Raw genomic sequence first — 14,739 nt, forward strand, 5'->3', positions numbered from 1 at the left:
TTCAGGATCAGATTCAAGGAATAGGGCTATGTTCTGATTTGTGTAGTATCACCCTAGCGCCAGAATGTTAACACTCACCAATTAGGGTCAGCCAAACTGCACACCATTGCACAAGTGCCATATTTTACACTCATTGAACATGACATCACAAGAACCTATAGCTGTATGCCTTCTCACCAGTGCCTGACAAGTCACACATAAGGCGGGCACAGTTTCTAACACTCTCCAGGGAATCATAGAACGCCTACTACTACACGGTGCAGATATATCCTGGCACTGCTAACCTGTTATGCCTGCCGCACGCATCTGGGAGGCATTGCTGGGGTAGGGGTTGGTGCCGCTGAACGGCATGGCTGCAGAGACGGATGGGGTAGGAAAGTTGTTGAAATCCGGAATGCGGGTGAAGTTGGCTATCTGCTTTTGCCTGGTTGGTTTAGGGCCATAGCGGACATTAAGGTTTGCACCGTTCGCCCCGTTGCCGCTGTCTGCCTGAGACTTATCCAAACTCTTCTTCTTGCACTGGATACAGCCAATTCTAAAGGTGACCTTCTGGGTGTTGCCGGCTTTCTAATAAAAGTCCAGACTTTCACCTGCTCGTTGAAGCTGCCCCGGGCAGGCAGGCGGGCAGGCAGGGTACACCATCCTCAGGTGGTATGGGATGCGAGCCTCCACCCACCAGGGCCCCTGAGTCACTACCGTCCGCTTGGCAGCTCACGATGGCCGTTGGCCTGGTCAGGATCCAGAGGCCATCACCATTAGTTTGAGGCCCATCTAGGCTTTAGCCATGCCAATCCCTGGCACTGTGTTGGCTCCAAATCTCTGGCAGGGCACTGCTCCACTGAGCTCACTCGTGTATCAGGACTAAATGGCTATGGCGGCTGAGTCATGTCAAGCTGCAGACCACGAATATCTCACACCTAGTCAAGCTGCCATCCCAATCACTTTCTAGTCCCAAAGAGACTACAGCTCTGTAAAGAGAAGGTCCAGCAAAGCTCAGGTTTCTTTCAGAATATGGCCCGTTCAGGCTGAGGTCTCTTCAAGCTGTGCCCCCTAGATTGTGGTCCCTTACTGACTGCCAGGTGCTAGTCGGGCACTGGTTCCTTTCACGCCCTTCCTCTAAATTGAAATGAATTGTTTATTTGTATAGCGCACCTAACCCTCAAGTAACTGGGCACATTGCTTAAGATACATAAAAAGGTTACACAGATAGTAATGATAACAATAGACAATATAAGCAACTCAAAGGGTGAGACACATGTTGTTGAGTGTCGTGTGCATCTGTACACATTCAAAGTGTTATCCCCGGCTCTCTTCCAATCACCACCAACCCTTAAGCCCCCCTTCAATGCTTTTCTTGATGGCCCTGCACCATTGGTCATAATCGACTAGTGTGAGGTTCAAACCTATTATCTCTCAGAACTCCTTCACCTTAAATTGTACACAATTGACTATGATGATGATTGACAGGTAGGCATCACCCCTAAAGCAATTTTATGATGTTTTTGGAACAAATGCCTTGTGTGTATGTCACTTCGGCCAACCTGGTAAGGAAGCCAATGAGTAGACTGCCCGGGCACCACAATGAAAGTAACTCACTAGTCTATGGCCTCATTACGAGTTTGGAGGTAGCCATGCTGCTATTTGCGACATGGCTGTCTCCAAACCCGGGTCCGGGTTCCTTGAATGAGGAATTACCGTGCCATTCCAACCTTGGAGGACCCGGTAATTCCTCATTCAAAATACCCATCCCCATTCCCATTCGAGCCCCCTTATGGCTCAATGGGGATGGGGAAGAAGCTAATAACGGGCCCGTTAACAACGGGCCCGTTATTAGCTCCCTGGTCCTTTAGCGGCTCCCGCTAACCAGCCGCCTTAGCGGGACCCACTAAGGGACCTCGTAATGTGGTGGTAAGGGGTTAACGGCACCGGCATCCTTACCGGCGCCGTTAACCCCTTACCACTGACCTCGTAATGAGGCCCTATGCAACCTTGTTCCAAGGAATTTGGGAATAGTTATATGTGTTATGGGGAGGGTTACGCGATTGGTACACTATTCTCACATTGGATGCACATTCTAACCAACTTTTCTATCTTCCTGTAACATCCAGGCTACCAGTAATCACTCCTGATCTGGTGTTTGCTTTTAGATACGCCACACCATGCCACTGTTAGCGGCATGGCTACCCCCTTACCGGGTAATGGGTCCGGGTTCCTTGAATGAGGAATTACCGGGCCATTTCGACCTTGGAGGGCCCGGTAATTCCTCATTCAAGGAACCCGGACCCGGTACATCCCCATTCCCATTAGAGCCCCCATAGGGCTCAATGGGAATGGGGAGCATGCTAACAACGGGCCCGTCAATAACGGGCCCGTTGTTAGCATGCTGGGCTGCTCGCGGGACCCACTAAAGCCGCCTGGTAAAACCAGGCATCCTTAGCGGGTCCCGCGAGCAGAACTCGTAATGAGGCGGTAAGGGGTTGACGGCTCCGGCACCTTTACAAGCACCGTTAACCGCAACCTCCTATCAATGCCCAATGCCAAGATCTGTGTGTGTACACCTACAGGTGGAATAATCCTATCGCCCCTCATGACCAAACCTGATTACACAAGCAGTTCATCTCATAGGGCTCACCAAGCCATACAGCCCAATGATTGGTGGAACACTTCATTTCATGCTTTTCTTTCAAGACTGCCCTTGGTCCAGCTGAGAGTCAGATCTCCTTCCATAGCAGCATCCCATTCTTGCCTTGATACAACACTCCGCTCGATGGCCAAGACTTGCTCTCACGCCTGCTCCATCTCCCCTTTGTCTGTAAGGAAGGAGAGACAGTCTGCTGCCTTTTTCTTTGCTCCTGATATATACTGTCTCGGGAGGATAACTCAGGGGCAACGTGCTCGCCTTGGAAGCAAAACGACATGGAGCAGCACAGGTTCGATCCCCAGGTCCATGCTTTAGAAACCTCTGGGTATTAAGGGCGTTATAAATAACCTATCATGTTACACTTCATGTAAAACGTGAGTCCTGTTTAGCCCTTCGTCCTGGGAGGAAGTGCAATGTCATACATCTGCGCCTCAGAGGAAGGAAGAACCGGAAGCAATAGGAAAGGATGGGTGGGGGAGAGAGGAAGAGTGGGAGTGTGTGTCTATTCTGTGTAGTATTCCAAACACTTGGGTCCAGATATCACCCAACAATCCATTTAATTAAATGGGCCAACACCAGGTATTAAATAGATTGAGAGACAATGAAGGAAGCTGAACTGCAAAGACATTCTTCTGCCTTCTATTCCTCCTGCCCTGTGTTAGTGGTTGCAGTCATCCTACTCAGGAACGGACATTGCAAAGGTGTAATGTCATGCCATATCGGGGTGTCACATGTAGAAGTCCTCGGTGTGAGTGGTTGTGCCTTTGCTAGTTGGCAAGAGGGTACGAACTGTATGACCACTGATGGACTGGTGGTATTTATCTTCTCCCTGTGGTGTGCACAATAAATGAGGAAGACTAGACTGCGCTGTCACTATGCCATCCTTACAGCAATACAGCAAAGAAGGGGAGATGAGGCAGCCCTGAAGGCGTCAAGGAAGGGAGGTTCCTCTGCAGTGCCTTAAGTGGCACTACAAAATGAGGCGGGGCTCATTAAGGGGGCGTGGCCTAACAGTGGGAGGTCCCGCTGGCCCGTTAGGCCACGACCCCCTGAAGAGGCTCGGCTCAATGGGCTACTGGCACCCCTGCCAGGCAGCCTTTTGCAGAGATCAGCACCCTCTCACCACGGGGGGTGGGGGGGTGCTGATCTCTGCATTTATTTTCTGTAGGCTTGCCTGGCAGGGGATATTGCCTCGGCTATTCAGCCTTAATGGTGGCGCTGCCCCTCGCCAGCTGGGGAGGGGCAGCGTCACCATCAAGGCAGATAGGGTGAGGCCGCTGGAAGCAGAGGCCTTTTTCCTAAAGACTGAAACTCCTGCAAATCCGCGGGACCGTCAGTATTTAGAAAGCCAGGCCTCTGCTTCCAGCGGTCTCATGTTTCCTCCATAACGGTGGCACCGGCCCACGGCATCTCTTGCTTAAAGGGATGCCTCGTAGGTGCGGCGCCACCATTATGGCTGAAAGGCATTTTTTTCTGAAGCCTGAAGCTCTCGCACATGAGCGACAGCTTCAGGCTGTAGAAAAAGAAGCCTTTTCGTGCAGTGGCCAGGGCTGCCAGGGGAGAGTAGTGGGCCCCGGCAGGGCCCCGCCTCAATACGAAATTTCTGAGCATGCCGGGGGCCACTTAAAGCCCTGTTCCTCTGCCTTCACACAGGGCTAGAGCGATTATGGTCCAGGGACTGTTGGGGGTCCTACTGGTGGAGCATAAGGCATCTTGGGTGTATTACCATAGGGTTGGGTCTATTTGACCTAAAACATTGGACCTAATCACATTTCATCTCATTTATTTGACCTTTTTTCTGTCTAAAATGCCGGGAGAGACTCCCCACAACTTCCCTCCCCACTCCCCCTCCTACTGTATACTTTTACCCACCGCCATATATATATTTAATTACATTTGAGTGTGTCCAGGAAGGCAGGCCTTCGTCAAAATAGGCCTGCAGCATAGATCTAAGCCGTACTGTGTATGTGCCATGGATGCAGACATGTCAGAAGCCATGAGATTTTTAGTTCGGGCTGTTAGGTGCCACCTGCGACACCTATAAGCCAAAATGATTGCAATGAGTACAGATAGGGAATAATGGCATATGGGGAGGGGCACACAGTATGTGGGTGTTGTTTGGTTATGTGCCCTCCCATTGCCTGCCTATGGCCATGCTAATCCCTCTGTCCTTTCCCACCCATTCCTGCCTCTGTCCTGCCAAAACACCTCCTCGTGGGAACTCTTTGAGCTCGCTTCAATCTAGCCTTACCATCAGGCTTTGCATTCAAAGTTCCTGCCAGTGTTTTTTCCACGTATTCTCCTGAGAGTTAATGACTTCATTAGAGTTGTAAACACGCTATTGGTGTAATAAAAATGAGTTACCAGGCTTGTCTTCAGCCACTCGATTTATAAGCACTCGGTGTGTCCTTCACAGAAGTCCTGTTTAAAACAAGCATTGAAAAATCCAACATTTTTGGGTTGTCCATGCCTTTGAAGCTTTTGCCATGCACTGCTACTAGATGCCCAGGTACTGGCACCATTTTGCACTTGTTACCAACAATGGGTAGTTAATAGCACTACGAATGTGCCTGGCATGTGCCTTTCCCATGCCTACACAAACGCAAACACAATACTTGTTTTTTTTAGAGCGGGCTGAAAATCCAATCTTAGTAAGAAACCGCATGAATAGGGGACTCTCAAGGAGCAACTGAGCATTGAGAGTGGCAGCTGTTGCAGCAGCTGTTGCGCTGGAGCAGCTGCTTCGAGGGCCAAGCTAACCAAGATTGCTCATGCTGGGCACCCATGGATATTCAGAAGCAAGCAACCTCTCAAAGCAGATTATTAGTGGCCTGGATTGGGGAGCACCAGGGAGTCAATGAGGAAACAGGGTGGACAGTGTGATAAATCGGATGAGAGTTACAAACTTGGTAAAACAACCTCTCATTCCATATAGATTTTCTGAAGCGGCAGGGAATGAATTGGCCCGAGATGTTGCAAGACCTACTGACCTAGGTCGGTTGTTGGGAGGTATGTCATTACCCTTGTAGCGCTCTACTCTAAATGAGTAGTAATAAAGCTAATACTGGGACTGTCATCAAATTCACGTAACATGTTTTCTGTTGGGAAAGGTATCCAGGGATTACCCTCACAGACAATGGTATGCAATTTAAGAGCAAGGCCATGCAAAGGTGCTGGGAGTGGTGTGGGGAAGCTGATAAGAAGATGCCTAGATATCACACACCTCCCCTGCTCGAAACTAGCTAACGCTGAATGGAATCCAGACGGAAGCGGTATCAAGGGCATCTACGTTAAGAGTAGACTGCAAGGATGCCTATTCTGACAGGCCTTACAGAGCAGGGCAGCCAATGATAATGTGTGCCCAACCTGGCTGGTACACACTTGCCAAATGAGGGTGACTGAGCAGCTCCTGGGTAAGAGATTAGAAGAAAGACATCTTCTTGTGGCGAGAAGGTATGTTATTACAAAAGGTCCAAGGAGCCCTAAGGATGATATGGATGATCTCATAAGAGTTAGAAAACCTTGCCAGCTCAGCAAAAGAGAAAACGTTGTTTTCCCGATCAGGTGCAAATTGAGATTTTTGGGGAGAATTTGGTGCGCACCAAAAGAGGCAAGTGTGGAACTTGTGCCAGGTACTCAAAGTATGATGCTGCTGTGGGGGTGTCTCCATAGCTCTCAACCATTTGTGTTGCAAAGGCGGGCGAAATCACCCGATTTTGTTTTTGGCGGGTGAGACGCCCATTGGAATGAATAATAATGGGCGTGCAGGGGGCTTGGCGGGCGAGTCAGCCCTTTACAAGGCGGGTGACACCCGCCAAAAGCGTGTGAGTTGAGAGCTATGTGTCTCCATTTAGTGACACAGCACCTTTGCGTGCTTAAATTTGTCATTACCTTCGTTTATCCATGCATTTGAAAGGGTATGCGATTGATTTGCCCAGCATGTTTTCCCTGATACCAAGGAAGTGAGGTGTGTTACTTCCTGCAGATGCTGTGTCACAGCCACCCTGGTCAAGAGTGGATATTGGAAGGCTGCCATGTCATGGATTTCTGGAGTGTGGCATTTGGGAACTCCTTGGTTCTAGGCTTGCTGGATAGCTAGAGGCTGTAAACTGCAAGACCACTCGTGGACTGTGCAGTATTTATCTTCTTCTTAATGGTTGCGCAATAAATGAAGAAGGCCACACCGCTGTGTCTTTGCGCCATCTTTACAACACCATGTTGTATTGCTTAGATTCCCCTCAGGCTGATTGCCATGGGGTTCGAGACCTAGACACTACAGCTGGTGTCAAATCATAGTTCCAGATTGCGACTGAGTGTTTAACAGGAAACATACTTCTTGTAAAATGAAGGAAGACATTAGAATGAAAGGCAACTTTGGCTAACATAGAAGAAAGACTTAAGTCGGATGTTTCTTGAACTCCACGCCACTAACCCAATTAGTTGTCATTATGAGCCTGCCAGTTCCTTAGCATTGAGCCCTCCTCCTAAATGTAAATGTAATTAGTCTTTTATAATGCACCAATTAATGCACTGTCGTGGTCTCCCTGTGCCGAGGCTTGTTGCAGGTTGCTGAATGTTGCCCTCTGCAGGGAAACTAAGATTGGAGCATGAGGAGGAGAGGAGCAGAGGAGCAGGGAAGGTTGTAGTAAGAGGGACAAGTCGTTGCAGCTATATACAAACTGAAATTGAATTATTGATCAGGGACAGCATAGGCAGAAAGAAGCGAGGTGTCTGTTTGATCTTTGATGAGTAGACGCAAATGCGCTGCCTCGGGCTCAGTCGGGTGAGGAGGAGTAAGTCAATAATGACACAGGCAAATAACATAACATCAGAGGCTCCCCAGCACAGAAATGTCAGGTTCTCCCACCAACCAAGGTGCGCATGCCGCAAAGGCAAGAATGTAAAAGATCTAACGATGTGCACGGACGCCCATTGGTACAAAGCACCCTCACACAACAATGAAGGATGGAAAGACCAACGGGTCATAGCCCATGTGGGCAGTGTAGTTGTTGCGCATAAACAATGATAAGCAAAGAAGCAAAGAAGTAGATATAGGCGTAAGGACCCCGTGGAAACAGAGACTATTGACCAACTGCAATACTACTATGGTCCTTTATGCCATCTGGAGCCCTTGCACACTCCATTATATAGTCAAAACTGAACGTAAAGTGATAAGCAAAAGTCATCTGTACAGGAACAACGGCTTATTTCCCTGACAAAGAGCCATGAGGTGGGCATAAATGAAAAAATTGATTTGTTTATTTAATTGCAGCTATACCTTGCATACAATATCACTGTAATCATGATTGACATAGGTGAGAGATGTGCACAGTTGTATACTAATTGACCTTTTCACAATTGACCTCGGGAGAAATAACCTCGGGAGAATTGACCTAATTTAAAAGGTCAATTAGGACATATATGCGGCGGGAAATCCCTGCAACCTCCCACCCAATCCAAAACCCTGCGCAACCCCCCACCCAATCCCCTTATATTATTTATATTCCAAAACCAACCCAATACATATATAAACTAACTAAAATAGTAAAAGATCAATTGTGCAGAAGGTCAATTAGGACAAAAGGTCAACTGTCAAAGGTCAATTTGGGTAATACCATGTGCACATGACACTGTTGATTATACTCTTGCTTATATTGAATGACGTGGAATTGATATGAGTTAGATGTCCGCTGTGAGAGATAGACGTGATGTCTGTAGTTGTGGTGTTAAGAGCAATGTATAACACTGTAATTTGGGGAACACAGTGATATATGCTGTGTACCATATTATAATAGGTGATTTCCATTCCACCAATAGTCCAACTTTTGTTTACATACATATTTGAATCTGCTTCAATGTTAAAACTCCTGTACAGACTATAGAGTGCATGTGGAATGTAACATGACATCTTAAAATTGAAATGTGGCTGGTATTGAGAGATCACCATATTCAATAACTGGCAATTTGATGTGAGTTAAAATATGATACCGCAGAGCATGGTGTAGGTATAGGATGCAACACAATAAAGTTACATTACTTTGGTTACCCGTGCCTTCTTTACAACATGGCTGCCTGGCAACTGGAAGGTTGCTACAGAGATGCAGGTCGCAGGCACGTAAGCCCACGTGATATGCGAGACGCCACAGGCAATTTTGTGCACCTGATTGACTTATTAAGGACGCATTCAGTAATTAAGAAGAAGAAGAAGAAGACTTATTAAGGGCAGTAAGCGAGGAGCGAGGCGCCAGACCGAATATAGCAGCCAGAACGGGATGCGGAGCGTTTGTCAAGTAAGCAACCATGTTTGTTTGTTGTTTTGGCTTTTAAAATCGAAATAAGGGTTATGTAAAACGATGTATAACTGAGTAAGGTATACTTAACACTGAAGGTGGTGCTAGTGTTTTTTATAGATCCCGCAGTGTGCATTTTCTGTGAGGCGGGGCTGGACCGGAGATCAAAACAAGGACGCAACATATGTGTGGCCCTGTGCACTGATTACAGTAAGCACTATGCTCTATTTTATTTAGTCCCCACTATGATTACATGTACCATTAAATCTGAAGTCAGATGGGAGCTTCACATTTTGCCCCATTTGGGACTTGATATTCTTTCAGATATTCATGTTCGTCCTATGTGTGAGGACACGTGGCTGATATGTCGATACCACCATTGAGAGAGAATGAAAGTATAGCACATTGGGCGCTCAAGACTTCATATTGATGAAGAGTACATTTATGCACTATAACCAGTGCATATGTGACTAGATTGGTTTTAATGTATATACAATGAGCCCTTAGGACGCAGCAGTAATTTATGGTCTTGTGTGTGTTTGTAGGGCAGAAGTCTTCAAACTGTGGGGCGCACCCCCATAGGGGGGCGTGGCCGCATTCCAGGGGGGGGCGCGAGAGCCCAGCATGAAATGTGTAAAAAAAAAAATTTTAAAAAAAAACATTTTTTTTTAGAATCGTGGAAATGGGCAGGGCCGGCACACATCGTCAGACTGGACCATAAAACTGTCTCGGGCACCAATGTAAAAGTGGTCCGCAGTTGCAAATGGATATTAATTCCTTAAGTCACAGACTGTTTGAATACCACCCAAGGGGGTGTTTTTGGTTAAAATGTAAGCAATTTGTGATATTTAAGAAATATTTATTCAGCAACAATGGTTGAAACTATTAGCTGCATAGTGAAGAAACTCATCAAACTGGCCCACATTAGCCAGAAAAGTGGCCCACTGGCCAGTCCGACCCTGGCGGCTCATCCAAAATGGGCAAGGGGGCGTCCACCCGGTGGCCCCCTCACCCATTATGCAGGAGCCGAGGAGCCAGCCCAGTGAAACACTGAGCACTCCCTCAGCTGCTTTTTCAAGCTGAGGGAGTGCTCCTGGGCTGGCTGTACTGTCAAAGGGAAACGCTGTTTCCCTTTGACAGTTCAGTTCCCCAGGCGCACATTCTCACTGAGCCATGCAAGGCTGGGGGCATTTTGCTTTGCCAGCCTTGCATAACTCATTAGAAATGCTGGCTGGGGCACTGCATGTCTGTATGTGCGAGGGGGAGCTCCTGCGCTTACTCGCACATACGGACAGAGCAACCTGGAGCATTTCAGCACCTACACGCAGGCCCCTGCAGAAGGTACATTTATGTTTATTTTGTATTTAAATATGTGTATGGATGCTTGTATGCTTGTGTTATGAGTTAGTGTATGGTGATGGGTGCCTGTATGAATGGTAGGGTGATTGCTGTGTGAATGTGTGTGTGTGTGTGTGTTTGTTTTGTTCCGTTGAGCTGATTTTGGAGAGTGGGGTGTACAGGAGGGAAGGAGGTTTTTACAACATAGGCATTTTAAAAATGCCTTTGTTGCACAATCCCCCTACCCACCTGCCAAAATCAGCTCTCCTTCTGAGGCGCTGTCGAGCCCAGGGGACAGGGATGGTATTTATTTTACTGGATATCTTTCATAGATGTCTAGTCAAAAATACCATGCTTTCCCCCTTGCCCCCCCCCCCAGTTCCAGTTGCAAACTGTTTGGCCTTTTACCCATTTTCTTTTAAAGTATGCTCTAAATTGCAACATTTTGACACAGAATTCAGGGGGAAACCCCCCTCCCCAAGCCCCCCTTGATTGGTTCAGGCTCCCTCACTGCGCGCTCAGTCACTGTGGCATTTTTGTGGGAAATATGTTTGCCGTTCAACATAAAAAATACACCAGCTCCCACTGGCCCTCGGACTGTATTGCGAACGGGGTGGGGGAGCTGAGGGACTATGGTGGGAGAAGGATGGGCAGGAGCACTGGGATAGTGTTGGGAGCAGGATGGGGAGAGCCCAGGGTCTGTGATGGGGTTGGGAGAGCCCAGGGACTGGGTAGGAGTGGGATGAGGGAGCCCAGGGACTATACTGGGAGCAGGTTGCAATGACGGCGCGTAATAGTTCATAGCCATTTGTGCATACTTTTGTGGGGGGGCCCGGCCTGCCCAGATTTTGCTCAGGGGGGGCCCAGGCCGAAAAAGTTTGAAGACCACTGTTGTAGGGTCTTACGCAGAAGGACTGTAATCTTCAACAGCATAACCAGAATTAAAAGTGGTACCCATTTCTTAAATCTACCTTCACTAACAATAAGTAATTGAGGTTAGATAGGAAAACAGCAGTCATTAATGTGCTGTTCTCTTCTCCATGGCGTAGGTGGTGTTGCTTTATTCAATCAAGATTATTGGATGGCATTTAAGAATACCGGCGAAGAGTCGATACGAGTTTACTCCACACATGTGTAGTATTCGTGAAGGAATACGCAGTGTCCACGAGAATTTGTGCTTTTATTGACCTTAAATTGTCTTCGCGTGATAGGCCGTATAAGCTGTTTGTATGTACATTTCCCCTGAAGAAATTCCTACAAGTGTGTTGAATTTAGAGAAGGAATAAAACATGTTGGGTATAGATATAAACACCCGCACTGATGTGGTTGTGGAATAACAAACCTATGTAAGAAAAACAGGCAGAGAACGTTGCCTTTCCAGACATTTGAGATTAGAACTTTGACGAGAAATTGTGCAATAATTAAATGTGCAATTGTGGACTTTCTAGAGATAGGTTTTTGTAATGTTTTGTTTGTGTAAATGTAATGCTTTGTGATTTGTATATGACTTTTTATTAATTGTACTTGCAAGTCACTTTTGTGGAGGGATGCACTGGTCACTTTATAAAGCACAGGTCACTTTCTGATGCTTTTATGATGTGTTTTACTAATGAAATATTGAATAAACAGAACTGTTGAATAATTGACGAGGTGTCCGGTTGTGAAGGCTGAGTTTTCCTTGATAATAAGGTGCCTTTTGTGAGGTGGAGTTCTAACGAGTTTGACTATACCGTAGGAACACCTAGTGAGTTATTTCCATAGAGATACAGAGGTTGAGAACTTTAGAGTGTTTGTGATTTGTGTACCTTAAACCAGGGGTGCTCTCTAACCTCATTGTTATTAATCCTGGTGTCCCCTAGTGTTAGGATCATCCTGTCTATTCCCACCTTATAAGCAGATGCACAACTCATCAGGCTAGCTGCTCATTAAAAACATTCCAGAGTGTCAGTCCTACAAAGTGACCCAACATCATGGAATTCCGTTAGGACTCACCTTAATCCCCCGTGCCCTGCCGACATGGCTATGTCTTGGACCCTCCATGTAAAAAGCACCCAAATAAATGTAATGTCATAAAATGCAATAAATGAAAATAAGACTAGCTTAAAGGGTCGAGGTCATGAGAGGGAGAAGAAATGAATGATCTCCTAGGCGGATAACGCAGGCTCTTGTGAAACCGAGGCAAGCACTAATGCGGCATTTCATTTATCGGTTGCATCCGTCCCACCCCCATTAGAAGAACATTGATTCTTCTCTTCCCTGAAGAGGAGGCCTCAGGAAATGTCTGCTCAGCAAAGCAGGAATACCAGGTTCCCTCATCTGCATGATGCTGCGGCTTACGTACTCTCCGCATCCATCTGCAGAAGGAGGCGCCACATGGCAGCCGTGCCATCAAGATTGATGCCATCCCAGCTGGCTATCCCGAGGAGTGACATTCGTCTTAGAAAAGCTGCAAGAGTTGGGGAGATGAGGGACTGCTCCAAAGGGAGATCGCCCCAGGAAAGCAGGAAAAGCTGTTTAAGCAGCTTTCTGTAACAGTGGAATAATGCTGTGAACATTAAAAATATGAGCCTTTCGAGACTGATGTTGAAATTATATGTATCTACCTGCTGAGTTTTGCTCACCCTCACCTCTCCTCTTCCCACTCAACACTTTTGATAGCCTTCAGGAAATATAGGTACTACATAAGCATCCCACATGACATAATGTAACATGTAATGACGTAACATAACAATACGTAACACAGGGATCGAAATTAAGATTGGATAAGCAGGAGCTAAAAGCAGCTCCTCGTTATTAAGCATAAACCAGTGACTAAGAGCTACCACTCATGAACGTGTAGCTAGTACATAGCGTTCCGCAAATCTAACTTCCACGTAAGAGGCAAACCTATAATTTTGTCCATTATTTATGACACCTTGTTTAATAATTGTGTAGTAGCTTTTATGTGTCAATTGTCTGAAATGCACAGAGTTAAATTCACATAGGTATGTTTGTTCAGCATCAGTTGGGAAAAGAAGCTCCTGTTAGCTGTTGGTGTCAAGCTAACCAGACTCTTCTAGGCTACAAGCAGGAGCTAAATAGCTCCCAGCTCCCCTCAAGATCAAACCCTGTAACATAAATGAACTGTTTTCATTTGCTTCTTTTCACCCCCAAACACCCAAAAACCCTACCCGTTTCAGCAATCATTATTTCTGGGTTGAACTGTGCATGGAAATCACTGATTTTGTATCACTTGAGTTACCCAGCATAGCGAACATTTGAAAATACTGCTAATGAAATTCCAAGCTAGGGTGTTGTCAGACTATTAGTTTACATTTGTATGGCTAAACATCTCCCGATAAATGTCATTCTCAGTACTCAATGCCTTCTGAACTTTGTTATATTTCTAAGGGTTTTTTGTCCCCAACTGTGTCCTTTACATATGATTGCCCCCAACATAATCCTGCTTTCCACCTCTTACATGCCACCCTCCCTAAGTTTCACAATTTATTTCAAAGAACTACTGCCAAACTTGATTACCGATGCCGCCGTTCAGTCCGGTGAAATTACCACCAGAGGACAAGTCGGGTCACAGAGGTGTTAATCCCCTTTTTTGGAGTCCATACGTCTCCATGGGGAATTTGGCAGAAAATCAGCGTGCGATCTTTGGGGGTTAAGTGCGGGATTTACCTCCAACAATATGCTGGTGTTAAATCTGCCCATTCACATCGAAGCTCGGGAATTCACCACGCGGTAAACATGGCAGTATTTCCACCAATGCCAAAAAAACACAGTAACGGAATCATCACAATTTATTACCGCACCGCCAAACTCGTAATAAGGCTGATTTATCTTTTGTTTTTTGGATCAGCGTTACAGATAACGATGTTATTGCGGGAACCCTTTTTCAGACAGCATTTTTGCAAGATATTGTTATGCATTGAATGCGCACTTTATCTTTTGAATGCACTGCACACCAGCAGAGTCTGATTTTTTTTTTAAGTGAAATTGGTGCTTGAGACACATGATAAATTACCAATCTCGTATCTGCCTGCAGAGTCCTGCCGTCTTTTAGATCACTGCAATTTATTTTTAGATTGGATTAAGGCGAAAATTATAGGCCAGCTCTTTCAAAGGATTTTAGGGATGCTGAGACGGTGCCTATAGAGATAGACTACTGCAGGCATACAGCACGCCCCACCACCTGTTTCTCACTGGTTTCACATACATTGATCCCATGGAGAAAGTGTCCGCATGTTTACACCGCACAGGGACCATTGATTCATGTCTATGGGGGTGATTACGAGGTAGGGGGTCCGGGTTCCCTGAATAGGGAATTACTGGGCCATTCCGACCTTGGAGGGCCCGGTATTTCCCCATTCAGGGAAGCCGACCCCAGCACATCCTCGTTCCCATTCGAGCCCCCATAGTGCTCAATGGGAATGGGGAGGGTGCTAACAACGGGCCCGTTTTTAGCACCCTGGTCTGCTC

This window comes from Ambystoma mexicanum, chromosome 2p (assembly GCF_040938575.1).
Source record: "Ambystoma mexicanum isolate Mex_15411 chromosome 2p, UKY_AmexF1_1, whole genome shotgun sequence".
NCBI lineage: Eukaryota > Metazoa > Chordata > Amphibia > Caudata > Ambystomatidae > Ambystoma > Ambystoma mexicanum.